This window comes from Oryctolagus cuniculus, chromosome 14, assembly GCF_964237555.1.
Source record: "Oryctolagus cuniculus chromosome 14, mOryCun1.1, whole genome shotgun sequence".
Lineage (NCBI taxonomy): Eukaryota > Metazoa > Chordata > Mammalia > Lagomorpha > Leporidae > Oryctolagus > Oryctolagus cuniculus.
In genome coordinates this window covers 82,091,481-82,112,578 of record NC_091445.1, presented here as the reverse complement: position 1 = coordinate 82,112,578, position 21,098 = coordinate 82,091,481, and the positions used below count along the sequence as shown (strand labels likewise).

Genomic DNA, 21,098 nt, shown 5'->3' with positions numbered 1-21,098 from the left:
TAAAAGAATTCTGAATGTTTTCACCACAAAGAAATAATTAATGTTGGAGGAGATTTTTATTTGAACATTATACACAATGGACATGTATATAAACATCTCATGATACTCCATAAATGCGTACAATTTTAAAATTAGTTTATTTTTTTTAAAGAGAAAAAGAAAGACTCTACTTTGCTTGCATGCTGCCAACCATGATACATCACAAAGTCTCGCTGAATTTCCACAAGGTTGAATTATGGATTAGGAGCACTGAGAGAAGATGGTACAATTGGTTCTATTTTTAAGGACCAGCTTATCCACGGCTCAGTGCTTACGGCTTGCGGATCCACTAAGCCATGCTATTATATAGAAACAGTATTAGCTTTTATTTACGTAGCACTCGGAATTTTTAAAAAACACTTCCACGCGTATTAGCCTGGGGTGCCATGTGAAGTCTATCTCTAGGCCTCCGTCTCAGCTCCTGATATTGGGGATTTCTGCTCTTTTCATTGCTCTGTTCCAGCACTTTGTCCCCCGCAGAGGCAGAGGCAGGGGCTTCCAGGAGCCAGGGCATGACCTCGGGGCCTCGGCTGGACTTGCCTCCATGGTGGCAGTCGCTGAGGGAACAGAGACAGCTTTGAGCTGCCCAGCCGGTCTGATGGCCCAGACACAGCCTGCCGAGTTCCCAGGGAGACCAGCGTCTCTCCACGCCCCATGGCCACGACAGCGGCTTCAGGAACGGCTCCCACATTCCCGGCGCGTCTGCTGCAGCCTGCTGACAAACCAGCCCCTCAATAATCGCATTGTATGTTTTCAAAATAATTCTCAGCAATGCCCTAAGAATGTCTGAACTTCTGCACGAACCCTCTGGTTTGCATATTTTTCAGCTTATTAGTGCGAACTCCCACAGACAGGGCCTGTGACCTTGCTTTTCCATTGACCTCTCTGCTGGGGTGCAAGAGCCGTCTCCCCTGCCGTTGAACCCACAGTGCCCGCCTGTCCCGGGCAGGATCTCTCACCCACTGATCTCAGCCTTTTTCAACCCTCACCCTCCTCTAAACCAGTGTCCTGATGTTAACAAAGAAGCAGCTTTGCTGCCATTATCCATTACTCGTTAGAGAAAGCCCCAAGATTCTGGCTCTGAATTTTCATGAAGCTAGACTCTGGAAAGAGGAGGCGAGAGTGGAGATAGCACTGCCTTTGATGGCGGTTCACTCTGACCTCCGTGCCCCGAGAAGGGAGCGCTCAGCTCCTGATTTCAGGATGACTGCACACGACCCTGGATCTAATACAGCTTGTCATTCATAAATCCCTGAGACATCACAGGCCTGGCCAGATGTGATGCGGCCTGGCCTAATCCTTCTATGGGGATGCAAGGGAGGGTGGAAGTTAAGCCTTAATTAAAAACAAGATCTGATACTAGAAAATTAAGGTTTTTGGAATGCTTTGAATGGCCTATGCGAGAGTGTATCCAAGTGTATGTATACATACATACAGGAGACGGGTTCATACCCGTAGGATAAGGGTTTCCCGATCCCTCCACCCAGGCTGCGGCTATCTGTAGCTTGATAGACTTTGATCACCCATGCCAATCCCTTTCATTGAATTTCCAGTCACATATGAAATGACATCAGAATTAGGGAACTACAACAAAGACAGAAGACCACATTGGTAAGTAAAATTTAAGAATTATTCCCAATTTCTAGCTTAAATCATCTAATCACATATATTTTATTCACTTTTCTAAAGAAGCTTTCCCTGGTTAACTATTCAAAGTGGCTCTTGTCTCTACAACTCCTATTAGACCTATGTGAGTGTCTTGGCTTCTCTAAGTGTCTTGAATTCCCTTTCATACTTTCCATCTCTTTGTCTCTGCTCTACCTTGTGAGTAATTTTGACTGTTTTTTTCTGCCTATGCCTAATCTGTTTAGCCAATTTATTAGAGCTTCAATTACAACATTTATTTTTAGAAATTCTATTTGTCTTGCAAATTTGCAAGATTACTTCTTTTTTTTTTTTTAAATTTATTTGACAGGTAGAGTTACAGACAGAGAGAGAGACAGAAAGAAAGGTCTTCCTTCTGTTGGTTCACCCCCCTAATGGCTGCTACGGCCGGCGCTGCGCTGATCCGAAGCCAGGAGCCAGGTGCTTCCTCCTGGTCTCCCATGCGGGTGCAGGTGCCCAAGCATTTGGACCATCCTCCACTGCCCTCCCGGGCCACAGCAGAGAGCTGGCCTGGAAGAGGAGCAACCCGGCGCCCATATGTGATGCTGGCGCCGCAGGTGGAGGATTAACAAAGTGAGCCATGGCACCAACCCCACAAGACTACTTTTAGTCACTTTTCTTTACATAATTTTAATCCATTCTGGTATTGCTTTTTGGCAATGAAACACATGTATGTATGTCGTTCTCATATCTAATGTCATTGGGAGTTTGTTTCTCTTATTTTGTTTATTGGATATGCCCCATGGTGTCTTGATGCCTTGCGTTAAGTTAGGATGGTGATTATTGGTGAGTATCCCTTACCCCTATTTCTGTCCTATAGACAGAAACAATTTTAAGTTGGTAACCACACGAGTATTTGGGATCACAGCTTGAACTACAATTTATTTCCATAAATTGGATTGCCAAGTAATTAACTTATTTCCATCAAGTAAATTTAGAGATGAGGTATAACTTTCCCCTAAAAAAGACCAAAGAAATGGGTAACAGTGAGTATCATTAAGTGTAGAAAAGTCACTACCCAACTTTTTTTTTTTTTTTTTTTTTTGACAGGCAGAGTGGACAGTGAGAGAGAGAGACAGAGAAAAGGTCTTCCTTTGCCGTTGGTTCACCCTCCAATGGCCGCCGCGGCCGGCGTGCTGCAGTCGGCGCACCGCACTGATCCGATGGCAGGAGCCAGGTACTTCTCCTGGTCTCCCAAGGGGTGCAGGGCCCAAGCACTTGGGCCATTCTCCACTGCACTCCCGGGCCACAGCAGAGAGCTGGCCTGGGCCGCGCCGCGGCTCACTAGGCTAATCCTCCACCTAGCGGCGCCGGCACACCTGGTTCTAGTCCCAGTTGGGGCGCCGGATTCTGTCCCGGTTGCCCCTCTTCCAGGCCAGCTCTCTGCTGTGGCCAGGGAGTGCAGTGGAGGATGGCCCAGGTGCTTGGGCCCTGCACCCCATGGGAGACCAGGAAAAGCACCTGGCTCCTGGCTCCTGCCATCAGATCAGCGCCATGCGCTGGCCACAGCGCGCCGGGCGTGGCGGCCATTGGAGGGTGAACCAACGGCAAAGGAAGACCTTTCTCTCTGTCTCTCTCTCTCACTGTCCACTCTGCCTGTCAAAAAAAAAAAAAAAAAAAAAAAGAGAGAGAGAGCTGGCCTGGAAGAGGGGCAACCGGGACAGAATCCGGCGCCCCGACTGGGACTAGAACCCGGTGTGCCGGCGCCGCAAGGCAGAGGATTAGCCTAGTGAGCCGCGGCACCGGCCCAGCATTGTCAATTTCTAAAGATCATATCTCAATATTTTTCTGACCAAAGAGATGAATTTCTTCAGCAGATCACTGTGGAACTACATGGATTGTTTGGTACGATGTGAACTGTAATTTCTCATGCCTCTGAAATTAATTTTTTTAAAGATTTATTTATTGTATTTGAAAGTAAGAGTTACAGAGATGGAAAGGCAGAGGCAGAGAGAGAGAGAGGTCTTCCATCTGATGTTTTACTCTCCAGATGGCCGCAATGGCCATGGCTGTACTAGGCCAAAGCCTGAAGCCAGGAGCTTCATCCAGATCTCCCTTGTGGGTGCAGGGCCCCAAGGTCTTGGGCCATTTCCACTGCTTTCCCAGGCATATTAGCAGGGAGCTGGATCAGAAATAGAGCAGTTGGGACTTGAACTGGAGCCCACATGGAATGCAGGTGCTGCAGGCGGTGGCTTTACCTGCTAAGCCACAGTGCTGGCTCAACCTCTGAAATGATTAATCCAACTGAAGTTCACCTGGCACAATCAAAAGTTCACCTAGCACAATCAAAACATCTTTCTCCAAACACTGCACTGACCACCCAGACAACCAAGAGATCACCTATCAATAGTTTGTCTTCGATGTAATTCACTCAGAGCCTACTAAAATTATAATTTATTTTCAAATGCTTAATGAAAATGCTTATATGCCACAGACTTCATAGTCTTCATGATATGGATGCTGATAATACAAGTGTGTTTGGGGGCGGCGCCCTGGCTCACTAGGCTGATCCTCCACCTGTGGCACCAGCATCCCATATGGGCCCAGGATTCTAGTCCTGGTTGTTCCTCTTCCAGTCCAGCTCTCTGCTGTGGCCCAGGAAGGCAGTGGAGGATGGCCCAAGTGCTTGGGCACCTGCACCCACATGGAAGACCAGGAGGAGGTGCCTGGCTCCTGGCTTCGGATCGGCGTAGCTCTGGACGTAGCGGGCATTTGGGGATTGAACCAACGGAAGGAAGATCTTTCTGTCTCTCTCACTATCTAACTCTATCTGTAAAAAAAAAACAAAAAACAAAAAACAAAACAAACAAACAAACAAAAAAGCCAAAGGCTGGCAACTCAGCTGCCCTTAATGGCTCACATGAAGGAAATAAAGTTAAGAATATTAAAATATTTAAAACAAAAACCAAAAAAAACACAAGTGTGTTTGGAGAATTTTAGATGTAATTAAAGGAGCTGATAAAATCATTGTGAATAAGACAACTATGGTGGAGAAAAACAATTTGGATGAATCAAATAAAAGCAAGAGCTTTGTTAAGAAGAACCAAGACAATTAAATCTATTAAAAGTGGGTCAAGGGGACAGGCCCAGACCTGGCCATTCCGCCCTTTGGAGAATGAACCAGCAGATGGAAGATCTGTTTCTCTTTCTCTCTCTCTCTCTTCCTCTCTCTCTGTAGGTCATACAGTTTTAAGACAAAGGAAAAACTGGTGACAAGATGGTCTTTTCCAGTCTGAATGTGCTGATCCTTGGCACATCACAGAAAATGGATGGACTTTCCTCAGACACAGACTTCAAGGACCTCTCAAAGTGTCCTTTCTTAAGCCCTACGTAAGAGTCTAGTGAACAAGTCAGTCTTTAGCTCTTGCGAGGTTCAGTACAGCAAGATCATGGCTAAACTGCATTGCCTGAAATTCCAGTTGCACATACCAAGCAAGTATTCTAGGAGAATTACTGGCAGAGTCAATAGTGAATTACTTACATTGAGCAAGGATTGTGAACTGTTAGGATATAGAAATGCTGAAGATCTCTCCACTGATAGCACTCTTGACAGGCAGGCTTTCAGTCTGTTGGACTCTTCACAATCCAAGTCTTTGAGTACTTAAGTTAGTAAATACTAAAATTAATTTAAAAGTGCTTTCGTAGACTGCCTAAATCTTGGAAGCTTATCCATTAGAAAGGTTGATTATGGGGCTGGTGCTAAGGCACAGTAGGTTAAGTATCCACCTGCAGCTCTGGCATCCCACATGGGCACCAGTTTGAGTGCCGGCTATTCCTATCCAGGTCCCTGCTAATTGCCTGGGAAAGCAGTAGAAGATGGCCCAAGTGCTTGGGCGCTTGCACTCACGTGGGAGACCTGGAAGAAGCTCCTGGCTCCTGGCTTCGGATTGGCCCAGCTCCTGCTGTTGTGGCCGTTTGAGGGGCGAACCTGCAGATGGAAGACCTCTCTGTCTGTCTTCCCCTCTCTCTATAACTCCGCCTCTCAAGTAAATAAATAAATCTTTGAAAAAAAAAAGTTGATTATAAGAACTGTCTTGACTAAATATTGAATATTTATTTTATAATTATTTATCTAAAGCTGTGTCACAATGAATAATTGTCTATCTTTTATCTAAAGGGTAAGGAAGAATATAATACTTAGACTTCACTTTTTTTTCTATATAGAGAACAGTTAATATACCTCTACTTCTTAGGAAATAAATTCCAGCTCAAAACTCTCATAAACAACAAAATAAAACAAACAAAAAAAACCATTAAATGTTGTTTCCAGTAAAAGTATCTGAGGAAAATTGCACTTTCATATTTGCTCATTAAATAATATAATTCTTTAAAATCTCTTTTGAATCTCTTAAAATACAGAAATGGTCATAGAATATTTTCTAAGGTAATAGTTGAAGTTCACATCAATTGAATACAGCATCTCAGTCTCCTGAATATTTGTGAACTAGCAAACTTCATGGTACTTGACACTATCGATAGCTCCTAGCTCCAACCACACAGTACGCTTTCTGATACTCCACATTCACCAACAAGAGATTATCAAATTTTCAAATGGTTGCCTCTATGGCAGCAAAAATAGTGTCTAATTATGATTCTTAAGTTACTATCAGACCCCCTCCTACTTTGTAAGATTGATTTATTTATTTCAAACTCAGAGTTATAGACATGGAGACACACACACACACACACACACACACACACACAGAGGGAGGGAGAGAGCTCGAGAGAAAGAGAGCGCGTGCACTCTTGCATCTGCTGGTTCACTCCCCAGATGGCTGCAATGGCCAAGTCTGGGTCAGGCCGAAATCAAGAGGCAGGAGCTTCATCCGGGTCTCCCATGTGGGTACAGAAGCTCTGCTGCCTTCCCAGCCCATTAGCAGGGAGCTGGATCAGAAGTGGAGCAACCGGGACACAAACTGGTGCTCATATGGTGCCACAATGCCAGCCCCAATTATACCCTCTTAAAAAAAATCATTTACTTATTTATTTGAGAGACAAAGATGGAGAGAAACAGACAGATACACAGAGAGAACTCCCATTCACTGGTTCACTTCCCAAATAACTACAACAGTCAGGGCTAGGCTCAGGCTGAAGCCAGACCTCAGGCATGAATCCAGGTCTTCCGCATGGGTGGCAGGGACCCAGCTGCTTGGGCCATCACCACTGCCTCCCAGGATCTGCATTAGCAGGCAGCTGGGGCCAGGAGCCAGAGCTGGGCAGTGAAGCGAGGCGTTGCATGTGGGATGTGGCTGTCTTAACCGCTAGACCAAACGCCTGTCCCACCACCTCACCCTTCTTAATGGGATAGCCCAGTGTTTTACCGCGTGACAGTAAAATCTCTTCTTATGTAAATAACTTTACTACTGATGGTGTTTTAGGGTCTTCAATTTTTTGTTATTATAAACAGTGCTGCAATGTTCTCTTTTGGAACAAACATCTTTACAAAATTAAATTCAGTATTTTACTACATATGGCCAGAGCGCCTTAAGAAAGGCTACCTCCAAGCACATGACCTATGGGATAAGCACAAGTTCTTCAGAGACAAGTTCTAAGATATCAAATCTAAATTCCCAGGTTACACTTCTATACCTATTTTAATTTACATAGAAGAGTTTAACATTTTCCAACGTACAAACTAAAGTCTTACACTCTGTTCTTATCTATAGGTGTTTCTTGCTGTTAGAAAAAGATATGCAAGCCAGCGCCAAGGCTCACTAGGCTAATCCTCCACCTGCAGTGCCGGTACCCCAGGTTCTAGTCCCAGTCGGGGCATCGGATTCTGTCCTGGTTGCTCCTGAGAGACCAGGAGGAAGCACCTGGCTCCTGGCTTTGGATTGGTGCAGCACGCTGGCCGTAGCGGGCATTTGGGGGGTGAACCAAGGGAAGGAAGACCTTTCTCTCTGTCTCTTTCTCTCACTGTCTAACTCTGCCTGTCAAAAAAAAAAAAAAAAAGATATGCAAATACAGAAGCCCAAACTTATAAAACAAATAAGTTAGGGAGTAACTATTTGCATTACAAAATTATTATTTGCTTTACAAAATGGTACCATTTAAACCGAAAACACCTTGAGAATATTGGGAAGGCAACCAGATTTGCAAAAACATTCAGCCTACACAGAAACTTTCCAAACTACACCAAGCACACCAAGTGAGGCATGTCTAGTTGAACGTGATTTCGTGAATCAGAAAAGGTCAATTTAATCTGCTGTTGCTTTTTTTTTTTTTAGAGGCAAACCGTGCACAGTGAAAGGAATCCACGAAGGATTAACACCACTGTAATTATGAGATATGTTTCCCCCAACACTGTTAGGTTTGTGTTTTGTAAAGCCTGTGCTTCCAGAGCAGAAAGACTACCCATCTCTTCCCTAGTTTTTCAGGCTACCGCTGCGTGCCAGCCAGCAGAGCGGCATATGGCACAGAACATGCATTGTCAACCTCCCATCGGCGTATTTGCAGAACCAACAGTACATATTGAACTAAACCACACCTCGTGTAGAAGACTCGCAGTCATCCTGGACTCTGGCGGAGGGGCATGGTGGAGGGTGTGGGGTGGAAGAGGGCGGTCTGCTTGCTGGCGAGACAGTGGAAGAGCACAGGGATGCAGCCTGACCCAGGGGGTGGTGGCCTTCGTATTCATAGGCTCTAATTCCCTCGCCAGACACACAAAATGACAATGCTGTGGGGCTTAGAAAAATTGGGGCAATGCTGGGGCAGTGGGCGGTGGAGAATGTATTAATGACAGCCTGCCTGGGCTTTGAGTGGCAGATAAAGCACACAGATAAAGTACTACCTTTAACCAGCCCTGTCCTAACAGAGACGGTCTCAGCTTTTTGTCCCAACCACCTATCTTTTTTTAAGCCTGATTCCAAAATGTGCAACAGATTATTTTAAAAATACTTTAGCTTTTTTTTTTTTTTGCAAAAAGTATCCCGCGTAGGATATAGCGGCTTCTGGGAGGAGTCTGGCACGTCTCCAGCCCCTTCCGGAACGGCCCCCTCACCCTGACCATAATGAGCGCGTTGCCTCCTGAGAGCAGGCCTGGGAAGAAGGGGAGCAGGCGAGGCTCCTTAGGCATGTCCCCTCTTACGTTCCTCTCTCCCAGTGTGGGCAGCTACCAGCTGTCCCCTGGGCACTCCTAGACAGCCTGTGCTGTGCCCGGGACTGGCCGAGTACTTCCAATTTACGGCATCTGGACTAGGAAAGGATAGGCCCATTTTATTTTATGAGGTCAGTGGGAATTTAAGTAAGAGGAGGACTAGCCTGGGTATCAGAAGACCCAGGTTAACTTTCAGCTGGGCCCCTACTTGGCCATGTAATCTTGGACCAAAAAACTTCATCCCCCTACACCCAAGTTTTCTCAGCTGAAAAAAATGGGGGTTGTATTCAGTGACCCAGGGAATAAAATGGAGTGAAGCGGTTGACTTTGCGTGGAGGCAGGGTGGGTGGCTGTACCTGTGCAGCTATGTGTGTGGGGGTGTGAAGTAGGCAAAGATAACCCCAAGGGAAAATGGATCCAAGCAACCTTAGTGTAAAGGCCAGAAGTGAAAGGAAGCAGCAGGAATGATGAGATGGGCAAAGGAGAGAAAGTTCTTCCCCACTGGCACTGTACAAAGTACCCCCAAGTCAGTACTGTCAACCCAAATTTGTTAAAAAAAAAAAAATGACCCTGTGGGCCACGACTTCAGGAAGGCCGCGGCTGTTCCACTGTCACCTGGGGTTTTCCAGGAGGTTGCAAGCAGGCATCACAGGGCATGCAAATGGGCTGCATGTGCAGGATGGCCAGAGCAGGGGCCACTGCTGGGTGGTGACCGGAACGCCTTCCCAGCATGGCTCCCACAGGGGAACAGGAATCTTACAAGTGCCCCAGAGAACAAAGCAGACGCAGCACGGCCTCTCCGGACCCAGCCTCCAATGTTACACAGAGACATTTCTACCCTGCTTATTGTCCGCAGATCATTCTGATTCCAATGAGACAGGATCCCCGCCCCCCGCCGCCCAAGGGGAGGATGATGCAGTACGTGGAGTCATGTTTTAAAAGTGCCACAGGCACCTTCCAAGAACGCTCTGATTTTCTCAGTATCTTGGCAATCAGTGTCTTGATAATTTGTATAATTTAATCAGCACTCTGAGCTGAGCGGCTGCCTGGATCACCTGGTTTGCTGAGTCCTTAGGAGGCAAGCATCCTTAAAGAATCACTGTTCTTTTCAAGGGAATCATTTGGCTCCAAGTTAGAGAGAACGTTAGCCATCGCAGCTGCCTGATGTGAAGCAAGTCAGCTACGGAACTCCTCAGTGCAGGGAAACAGAGAAGAACTGTCAAAACCAAGTAACCCGACTGTTAGCTCTAGGCTAAATTGGATGTCTCCGAAACGGGCCCATGGTCCAGGGGGTCTAATGGCTACGAGAGCTTGAGGAAAGTGACAGCAACTCACCCGGGGTGCTGTGGAACAAGCTGTCACGGAGAGGAAACTCTCCAGCGTCCCTCCCAGGTAAACCACGTGCCACCTGGGCCTGAACCATCCTGACAAGAGCGGCGGGCTCTGCTGCGGCTCTCACTCCGGGGCTTGTTCTTCCCACCTCCTGCTCCGCCATCACACTGATGGGGGTTCCTGGGGACTAAGCAGCTTCCGAAGGTTGTTAGCGCTTCCCTTCAGTGGAGCATGTCTTCAAACACCTTCCCGGATAATTACCACGGCCCAGCGACTGGGGAACCACCATGGAGTGATTTTAAACACACGCATGCACACACACAGACACACAGACTTCTCCAGTGTGTTTCTTTGTGTTTGTTTTGCTTTGTTTTTGCATTTTCAAAGCCCAGTGGTTTGTGAGAGACAGTAGAAGGACAAAATAAGAAGACATATGGTAGTGCTTAAATTATTCCCCAAAAGGGAAAGTGTCCAATATGAAATTATTCAGTCTTTCTACTATTCTGGGGTGGGAGGAGGCATTGCAACCAAGAAAATCCTAGTGTACCCACAATGCTCAGAGGAGAACTGAATTCTATTATCAACTTCCAAATACAGTCAGCAATATTTCACCAGAAGAGCTGCTTTGCAAAAATTAAACCACTAATGTTTACATTGGGAAATACCCTGTCCTTTCCTGCCATCTCTTCCAATCTCCCCCAGTCCCTGCACACACACACACACACGCACACACGCACACACGTACACACACACACAATCTCTCAGTCTTTCCAGGATCCTCTTGGTTCTGCTCAGCTCTGTTTTTCTAACATGCACACAGGTGATTCTGTAATGAGATATCCAGAAAGCTTCCCAAAGGAAAAGCTGGGGGCCAACTGTGTGGTGTAGCAGGCTAAACAGCCTTTTGGGATGCTGTATCCCATATCAGAGTGCTGGTTTGAGTCGCAACTGCTCCACTTCTGATCCAGCTCTCCGCTCATACAACTGGGAAGATGGCAGATAATGGTCCAATTATTGGAGTCCCTGCTACCACAAGGGAAACCTAGATGAAGCTCCTGGCCCTTGGCTTCAACCTGGCCCAGCCCTGGCTGTTGTGGGGTGGGGAGGTGAACCAGTAGATGGAAGATTTCTCTCTCTCTCTCTCTTCTTCCCTCCTTCCCTCCCTCCCTCTTGGTTTCTTTGCCTTTCAAATACATAAACAATATTTTAAAAGGAAAAGTTGGATAAAAAGAAATTTTATCAAATTTTTCAAAATGTCCTAAGAACCTACCTATAGATTCATCTGATATAAACCATGGAAAACCAAAGACAAAAGGAAATCAACCGGATAATTTCCCAAGCTCCCTTTCCACCCAAATTGATAATCAAGACAGAATGTGGAACTTGAGTTTAAGCTTCCTACAGTTTGTACTCATGAACACAACACTGCTTCCATCATTCATCCTAGGCTTGGGCGAGGTATACAAAAGTTTTATGAATGGAGATAAACTTAGAGAAATATTTTTAAGTTTAAAAATAATGATGCATTCTTAGGATGCAATATCAAGACAACAGAAGACGTTGAGAAGTCTGCTTCCATCCACTCCAGTTCCCCCAGGCACTCCTCACAGCAGAGCCTCAGGCATCCTCCAGTGCTCACACTCATACAGGCAAATGCACACATGCCCATACTGGCCCCCCTTTCCTACTGTTTTGAGGAGGAACTTAGGAGAGAGGGAAGTGGTCACGTTTGTCACAGTCCTAGTGATGGGAACACACGCGTAGACAAAGCGTTATGGAATCTCACCCGCCCGTCTGATTAGGAAAGCGCTCCCGTTACTCAGTTCCCAGAATCATTCCCCTGACTTTGTCTCTTTGGTTAAACCTACTCTGTGGGCCTTTTCATTTTCTTTCTTTTTCTCTTTGTTTTTTATTTCTTTGAGGGTGAAGGGAGAGAGAAAGGGAGAGAGAGAGCGCGCGCTCCCCCATCTACCGCTTCACTCCCCAAATGCCTGCGAAGGCCGGCGCTGGCCAGGCTAGAGCTGGGCACGGGGAGGATCCAGGTCTCGAACATGCGAACATGAGAGGGAGGGACTCAGGTACTTGAGCATCACCTGCTGCCTCACAGGGTGTGCGTCAGCAGGAAAGTGGAATCTGCCCCGGGAGACGGGCATCCAACCCAGGCCCTCTGATGGGGGACGTGAGCGTCCTCGCAGCATCGCAACTGCCAGACAAGTGTCTGTCCCTCCTTCATTTTCTAAACTTCCAACATCTTTGTTGCGGTCACAAGCAAAGGTTTGGATTCTCCTCCTCCCCCTCTCCCTCCCCTTCCCCCTCCTCCCCCCTCCCCCTCCTTCCTCTCCTCCTCCTCTTCCTCCTTCTCCTCCTCCTCCTTCTTCTTCGTTTAAAGATTTATTTATTTATTTGAAAGGCAGAGTTACAGAGAGACAGAGGCAGAGAGAGAAAGGGAGGGAGGAAGAGAGGGAGAGAGAGAGAGCGAGAGGTCTTCCATCTACTGGTTCACTCCCCAGATGGTCACAATGGCCGGAGCTGCGCTGATCTGAAGCCAGGAGCCAGGAGCTTCTTCCAGGTCTCCCATGTGGGTGAAGGGGCCCAAGGATTTTTGGCCATCTTCTACTGCTTTCCCAGGCCATAGCAGAGAGCTGGATTGGAAGTGGAGCAGCCGGAACTTGAACCGGTGCCCATATAGGATGCTGGCACTGCAGGCGGTGGCTTTACCCTCTACGCCACACCGCCGGCCCCTTGAATCATTCCTATAGCTAATTTTTCCTACTTAGCAACAAAACCAGGAGAAAAGCAAGCAGTACAACAGCAAGTGCAGTGCAGGGTCCCCATGGGAGGAGCTGCCTCACCCCAGGTCTGCAGGGAAACTTGGCAGTTCTTCCAGGCGCTGCTGGCCACTTTTAAGCACCTATTTTGGGAGTGGACAGGCAACAAAGGCAACAACATGTCTTTCAATCCAGTTGAAATGCAATGCCATTTATTGTCAGTTTTTGCATAGTGTGATGAGCTAGACAAAAGATAAACTAAATTAGGAACGATCTCTAGAGTAAGTTATTGCAGAGGTGTGTATTATAGCCATTGCTTTACACTATAAACACATGCTTAAAGAAGTATACGATAGGTTAGTTTGTGAAAATCAAATAAAATGTTATTAAATGTTTAAAGAAATTCTTAAAGACATTCTTAACCCTTAAATTAAAACTTATCTTTACAGTTTATCTTAAGTAGCTTTTTAAATTAAATATATATCGCGTGATGACTTTTTTTTAGCAGTACAAAAAGTATACAGGAAAAGTAATCTCCCTCTTGCCTCACCCCAGGTTGTCAGGCCTTTTCTGCAGAGGCGGCTAACACATCACTCTCTTAGGCTTCCGCCACCAACGTCCTGCACGTTGCAATATGTCAATGCCTCTATTTTAAAAACACAGACGAGCACATGCTTGGCCTTTCTCCACCTGTGGTAGCACCTGCGTCCCCTTCTCACCCTTCCCACCACTGCTGAGGCTCCCGTGGGGAGGCAGGGCCTCAGGTTAGCCAGCCAGGCCCTGGCTGTGCCTGGTTTCTTCTGGAAAGTGAAACTAACTCCTTTGTAGAGTAAAACAGTCATCTACAGATCTTTGATCAATCGATTGTGCTATGTGCGGGAGTGCTGTCTGCGCTCCCTTTCTAGCACCTGCCCTACAACCTTTGGCCTCCTGGGGCTGGTGACCTCCCTGTTCCCTCTCCTGGACGCAGGGAGACCCCCGAGCTCCTCCTGGCTTCCCCCTTCTTGCATGGCAGCCTGGAGACTCGGGCCAGTGAGCTGGGGCCACGGTGGGCTTCATCTCGCTTGTCCCCTTGCAGGGATTCCGGTTCTGTGCTGCCTCGCGTTGGTGTGCTGCATACCACTCTTTCACACATTTTGCCCTGTTTTCAGTTGCTTCAGGCGGGAGAATACATCTAGTCCCTGTTACTCGTCTCCGCCAGAAGCAGAAGTGTCAAATTTTTCAAACACCCAAGTGTTTCCTAAACTTGGATGTGTACAATCATCTGAGAAACTCATTAAAAATAAAGATCCCTGGGCTCCCACCCAGAAATCCTGGCTCGGCAGGGCTGCCTAGGAATCTGTATTTTTTACCCGGCATCCTGAGCGACGCTGCTGCAGCCCCAGCACAGGCCAGACCTGCTGTGTGGGCACTGCCGGCTTCAGGGGCGACGATGTTCGTTTGTCAGCCTGCCTCCAGTGACACCACCGCAGGGACACTTGCTGTTTTCCAGTCAAGCAAAATAGAAAGGAAGGGTGAGGCTGGTTTCTTGCCAGACTTGAACCGTGGAGTTGTGGGCTGCTCACCCCTCCCCCGATGAGCGTGTGAGGTGCTGGTGTTCAGCTGGTGCGAGGGGCTTGCGGGCAGGTTGGGAGTGGAGTGGGAATGGGCGTGCGGACAGCTCTGCATGGCAGGGGCACGGAGCCCAGCAGCTTGGGCGCAGTTACACTCGTTTTGGAAAATATTTTTGGCCCGTGTGGTTTTCTGCTGTTCGAGTCCCATTTTGAAACACCAGGTCCATCCAAACCCACGGAAGCTGAGCCGAAACACCCAGGCGAGATGCTGAGCTCTGCCCAGCTCTGCTGAGTCTGTAGAAATGTCTCCGATGTGTCCAGGCTGCTTTATTGAGAAACCAAAACAAAAATCTGCTCATCCCAGCGGGGGTTTTGTTAGGGTCCTGTGATTTGTATCCCAAACCTGTGGCCAGAGCAGCGGTCAGTCATGTGACTTACAAGCCTGAAGTTTTCATTATGAAACCTGAAAGAAACCCACAAGCTTAGTCTTAAAATATACTCCCAAGAGACAAACCAGAAAAAAAAATCATCTTAGTGTTGGCCTGGAACCATCGACTAAGGAAACACGTCCAAACCAAATGTTGTCAGGGCTCACTACATTTTAAATCCAAAGCTGAATTTTATTCCGCTGGGGTGACACTGTTTATTAACACTGTCTGTGGCAATCGGATTGTCTAGAAAAGTTCGCCAGAGCTGGAGGCCCTCTCTTGTTTGTGCTAGGAACAGAACTGGCTTGCTGGCCAATAAAATGAGTACCAACAACATAAATTAGGAGATTTTGTTTTACCACATCTTCCTTCCCCTGGGATATATAGACAACACATGATGACATAAATTACATTTTCTATTCTTTAACATGAAATTTTACTCATTAAGTGTCAGATCCCTTTTCAACAATGACAAACTCTAGGCTACGTAGGTATAACCAGGAGAATTTGTGGCATCTGCATTTTCTTTCTGTTGATCACTGTGTAACAAATTACTCCAACATAGAGGGGCTTAAAACAACAGCCAGTATATCACCCCTCATGATTTTTTAGGCTAGGGTCTCTGGCAGGGCTCTGCCGAGCGATTCTTCTGCACTGTGTGACTGACTGAGGTGGCCCATGGGAATTCAGCTGGTGTCTGGTCTTTCCTGGAGACCAGCCTGGCAAATTGCAGTAGCCACTCTGAAGCCAGCTCAGCAGGGCTCTGTTCTGTCTCCGTGTAGTCTTAGGGCCTGTCTACATTGCTGTGGTAGCCCAGGGCTCCCAGAGACCAAGAGTAAGCCTGAACTCGCACAGCGTTCCCCCATAGGTCACAGCAGACAGGAGTCAGTGTCAAGTGACAGAGAAATAGACCATGCCACGCTAGGGGAGGAAATATCAAAGAACTGTGGCCATCTTCTGTCGATCACAGCGCGAATGCCAGGGTTCTACTAGAGATTGAGATTTACTAGGTGTATGATGAGGTGCAACGTCTGCATTTTAGAAAAACACTCAGTAAGATTCTGGTGCAAGGGGTCCCTACAGCATACTTTGTCACTTTATAAAACGTGACGGGAAATGTGCTTACAGAAAATTTATCTACCAAGTGAGCAAACACTGATCATGTGACACATTCTCAGAATCATGCGAGGTGTTGTGGAGGGCAAAAGAGGAGAGTATGGAAAGGTGCTCAGGCCGGCGCTGCGGCTCACTAGGCTAACCCTCCGCCTTGCGGTGCCAGCACACCGGGTTCTAGTCCCGGTCGGGGCGCCGGATTCTGTCCCGGTTGCCCCTCTTCCAGGCCAGCTCTCTGCTGTGGCCAGGGAGTGCAGTGGAGGATGGCCCAAGTGCTTGGGCCCTGCACCCCATGGGAGACCAGGAGAAGCACCTGGCTCCTGCCATCAGATCAGCGCGGTGTGCTGGCCACAGCGCGCCAGCTGTGGCGGCCATTGGAGTGTGAACCAATGGCAAAGGAAGACCTTTCTCTCTGTCTCTTACTGTCCACTCTGCCTGTCAAAAAAAAAAAAAAAAAAAAAAAAAAAAAAAAAAAAGGAAAGGTGCTCACAGTTTGCTGGAAACAGGTACAAGGGTGACGAGAGGCCAGGGTCACCTCATGGGAAAGAGTCAGATGGGAGCACAGGAGCAGGGCAAAGTGGGCTGGTGTAACCAGGTGATGCTGGTAGAAACTGGAGCTGAGCTAGAAATCAGAGCAAACATTGGAAGTGAGCAGGTGGCCAGACAATGTTATGGGTGGGGGAGGTCGCTGGATTTTTCAAAGCTTCTAGCTGGAAGTGGGGCTGCCGACACAGCAAGGGAGCAGAAGGCATACGATGGGTGCCATGCACGCTTTTCATGGTGTAATTGTTTCTCCCAGGCTTTCCGCGGGATCAGCTCCCCTGGTGTCCCAGCTTGGGATGCCATAAAAAAATCCCCTGGACTGGGCGGCTCACACAACAGATACGGATTTTCTCACTGTTCTGGAGACCCTGAGTCTGAAGTCAGGTTGCCAACAGGGTTGGTGGTTTTTGAGGGTTCTCTTTGATTTGTAGATGGTCACCTGCTTGCTAAGTGTCATGTCTTCGCATGGCCTTTCCTTGGTGTGTGCACACAGATAGAGAGAGACAGACTCTTTCTCTTCTGATAAGGCCCCAGTGCCATCCTGGGGGCCCCCTACTCTTGTATCTAACTCTCATCACCACCCAAAGGCCTCATCTCCAAACACCATCACATTGGAGGTCAGGGCTTCCATACAGGAATCTAGTGTGTGTGTCGGGGGTGGGGTGGGGTGGGTAGTGGTGGTGCAAATATTAGGTTCAGAACACCTCACCTCTTCTTTCCCCCCGGTCCTGCCTTTCTGTTCAGTCCTACCAGCTTGCATTGGTCATGTCTGCAACAGCATGGGGGCAGGGACAGCATGGACCTGCAGCACAGCCCCTCCCTCTCCTTAAACCCGGCTTCCTGGGCATCCCGCCTGCCTCTGGCTACAACCAAGTAAGTCTCTGGACTCCACCCCCAGAGCAGGCCACATGTGTGAGGGGAGGGGGCATAAGTGTGGAAAGAGGATCTTTTGTTTTTTTTTTTTTTGAAGATTTATTTTATTTATTTGAAAGGCAGTTAGAGAGAGAGAGAGAGAGAGAGAGAGAGAGAGAGAGAGAAACTTCCATCCACTGGTTCACGCCCCAAATGGCTAGGCCAGGGCAAAACCAGGATCCAGTAGTTTCATCAGAGTCTCCCACATGGGTGTAGGAGCCCAAGCACTTGACCCATCTTCCGGTGCTTTCCCAGGTGCATTAGCAGGGAGCTGGATGAGAAGTGGAGCAGCTGGGGCTTGAACTGGCATCCATATGGGATGCTGGCATTGCAGACAGCGGCTTAACCCACTGTGCCACGATGCCAGTGCTGGGAAGAGGCTCTGAGGAGCTGGGGCAGGGTAGGGAGCACGTTCCTGAGGGTCTGTGAGCAATCTGCCCAAAGCAGCACCGAGACCGTGACAATCCAGAAACCGCACAGGAGGGGCTGCCACTGCGGCGCAGCAGGTTATGGCCAGCAGTCCACATTGGAGGGCCAGTTCGAGTCCCAGCTGCTTTGCTTCTGATTCAGCTCCCTTCTAAATGTGTCTGGGAAGGCAGCAGAAGATGACCCAAGTGTTTGGGTCCCTGCCACCCATGTGTGAAGCCTGGATAGAGTTCCAGGCTCCTGACTTCAGCCTGACCCAGCTCCGGCTGTTGCAGCCATATGGGGAGTGAGCCAGTGCGTGGGAGATCTCTTTGTTTCTCCCTCTCTCTCTCTGTCAATCTGCCTTGCAAATAAATAAATAAATAAACAGGAAAAAGGAAAATGCATGAGAGGGCAGAGGAGTGGCAGGAACCTCTGGCTGCTGATCAGAGCAGGACAGCGGGGGAAGGGGAACGGAGGAGCGCTGGGCCAGGAGGAGGGGCCGAGGTTGACAGGCGTGGTCTGGGTAGCAGGCACTGGTATTTGGGTCTGGCTACGCAACACTCATGAAAAATCCCTTCTTGTCCAGATTCAGGGTTCCTGTCAGTGCCGGCAGTCCAGGCACAAAGCTGGGACCAACAGCTTTCAGAGATGGCGTCAGCATCCAGGAGGGGCCGAAGCACAGACAAAGAGAAGTCCAGGGCCAAGCTGAGAGCCAGGAACCAGCCAGGCAAGGAGCCAGGGCGCAGGTCGAGAGTGGCCCAGCCGAGCGGGGTGATGAGTGGGTCAGAGGATGCCCTGCAGACAGACAGCGAGCAGGAAGACCCAGCAACCATGAGCAAGGCCAGGAAGGTAGGCCGGGACCACCGCCCTGCTGCAGGAAGGGCAGTGAGGAGCTGTTAGAGACCCGGAGCAGGGGCTCGCATCTCACACGGCCTCACCGCCAACAAGAGGACCTTGTGCGTACTTCCTGTCGGGGCGAGAAGTAATCTTGAGTCAGCACAAGGCTTTGGGGTCCATCCTGGGGACAGAAAGGAAAAGGATACCATGCCTCTGTGCCCGTCAGACAAAGGGGCCCCAGAGGGCAGACGCAGCGCCAGCTGGGCAGGCAGAGGACTGTGCCAAGGAAGCCCTGTCCTCCAGACGGAGGCAGGCTGCAATGCCACCCAGGCTTAGCTGAGCGCAGTCTGGATTCAGCCCCCTCGCCCCTCAGCCAGAGCCCCTGGGCAATGCACAGCGTACATGAGCACACACGGTGGCCCTGGTGGGACTGCTGCGAGGAGGCTGATTTGGGTCCTGAACTACTTGGACAGACTGGCCAGATCTTAGGGCTTTGACCCTAAGTCAGCACATTGTGAGGTTTCCTGGCATTTCCTAAACCTCCTCAGACACAGGGGCTGTAAATTAGTCATCACCAGTGGGGTGTAGAACACGAACACTGGGCGAATCCGGCACACAGGGAGTAAGTGGCGAACCTGGCGCCGAGCCTCGGGGGCCACGCTCGTGCATCCAGGAAGTAGCAGGTTTCCATGGGGCAAGCTGGGCAATGCTACCGAAAAGCACCGCTGTCAAAAATATTGTTCCAGCTGGAAGGGAAGCCATGGTCCTTCCTGGGCAACTGGGGAGCATGGGTTCTCCTGCACTGTCTTGACGATGGGGTCAACGCCGGGTGACAAGGGACTGACTGCTGGGGACCTCGGGACACTGCCATTAAAAGGCAGTGGTGGCCCTAAGTTGGGGCACCTTTATGCACCACCCCAGGGTGGTGACCAGAGAGCTTCTGCTTCGTCTTTCAGAGCGGTCTTGGGCTCCCTCTTCTTCTAAGTTTGCCGTCCTCCCACTTCCTTCTCTGGATACCAGCCTTCCAGGGAGCACAGCGGCTCTGGCAGGAGGCTTCTGACCTGCTTTCTCTTTCAGTTAGGCCTGCTTCAGGAGCCTGGCCAGCTAGGTCTTGCTCATGCTAACTGTCTGCCCATTAGTCCTTGAACGCTTGAGATGGGCCAGGCACTAGGCTAGGGGCGTGCTGAGATGATTACGGTCCCTCCCCTCAAGGAGTCTGCGGTAGGCTGGGAGACAGAGACTCAAACCAGCGGCTGTGTCCTTCCTAACAGAACCCTTACACTGCTCCAGAATGCTCCCCACTCAGGAGTGCGTACGTCACCACGCACACACTCACACAGAGCCTGCTGTGTGTGTATGTGGGGGGGGTCCAGAGATTATCTGATTGTTGAAGCCAGCAGTGGGATGAGTCAAAGCCAAATGTAAGAGGAGGGGACACGGGACTGCCCTGAGAGTCCCCGTCATCACTGCACCGATGGTAGCACTTGGCTGCGCTGTGTCATGGGACGTGAGCAACCCAGGCGGGCGGGAGTGGACGGAAAGCCGCTGTGTAGCTGTGGTTAGTGGGTTCTCACTGTTGCAATATGGTATGAATATACTACAGTTTACTTATTCATACTCATGAACTCACTTACTCATTTTGTCCATGGACATCTGAGTTCTGGCTTCTTCAAGCTGAGTTTCTTTGCTGGGGTGGGGGCCGTTTGGTTTCGTTATAAGCAAGGCTGCTGTGAGCCTCCCTAAAGAGGCCCTGACAGCACATCGGAGTGTTCACAGTTAGGGGCCGGCACGGAGCTGCCTTCCCCACCACGGTGCCACTGACGTGGCCACCAGCAGTGTGCGTTTCATTTGTTCCACTTCCTTACTCACTCTGTTTATAACATTTCTGAACTTAAATATATATATATATATATAGTGATTTATACTGCAAGTTTGAGTTTTTCCAATTACTAATGAGAATAACCCATATTGTGAATATGAGTCATTTATATTTCTTCATTCATGATAACGTGTTCAAACCTTTTGTGTGTTTTCATTTTGGGGTATTTGTATTTCCTAATTGACTTTTAGGGGTTCATTACACTTGCATATTCTGAATATTAATCATTGGCTTGTTATGTTTGTTTCAAATATCTTCTTCCATTTTTGTTCCGTGTAGTTTCACTTTCTTTATGGCATCTCTTGATGAGCAAAATGTTTCTTATTTCTACATGGGCAGATTTATCAGTATTTTCTTTATAGTTAGCATCTTTTGTCTTTTCTACACCAATATCATGAAGATATAATCATCTATTTTCTGCCAAAAATGTCAGAGTTTTGCTGTATACATTTCCTTTTTTTTTAAGATTTTATTTACTTAGTTGAGAGGTAGTGTTATAGACAGAGAGAGGGAGAGACAGAGAGA

General features: G+C 48.5%; 2 long non-coding RNA genes across 2 annotated transcripts; one reads left to right on the top strand and one right to left on the bottom strand.

Annotated features, from left to right (window-relative positions):
* The first annotated feature begins 3,453 nt into the window (after positions 1-3,453).
* Positions 3,454-8,503, top strand: LOC138845206 (uncharacterized). The gene is made up of 2 exons (XR_011382057.1): positions 3,454-3,549; positions 7,932-8,503. It is a non-coding gene; the product is annotated as an uncharacterized lncRNA (long non-coding RNA).
* Positions 8,504-13,090: 4,587 nt separating this feature from the next.
* On the bottom strand, positions 13,091-21,098 carry LOC138845205 (uncharacterized). Its single transcript, XR_011382056.1, has 2 exons — positions 16,485-21,098; positions 13,091-14,916 (listed from the first exon to the last, which is right to left on the bottom strand). It is a non-coding gene; the product is annotated as an uncharacterized lncRNA (long non-coding RNA).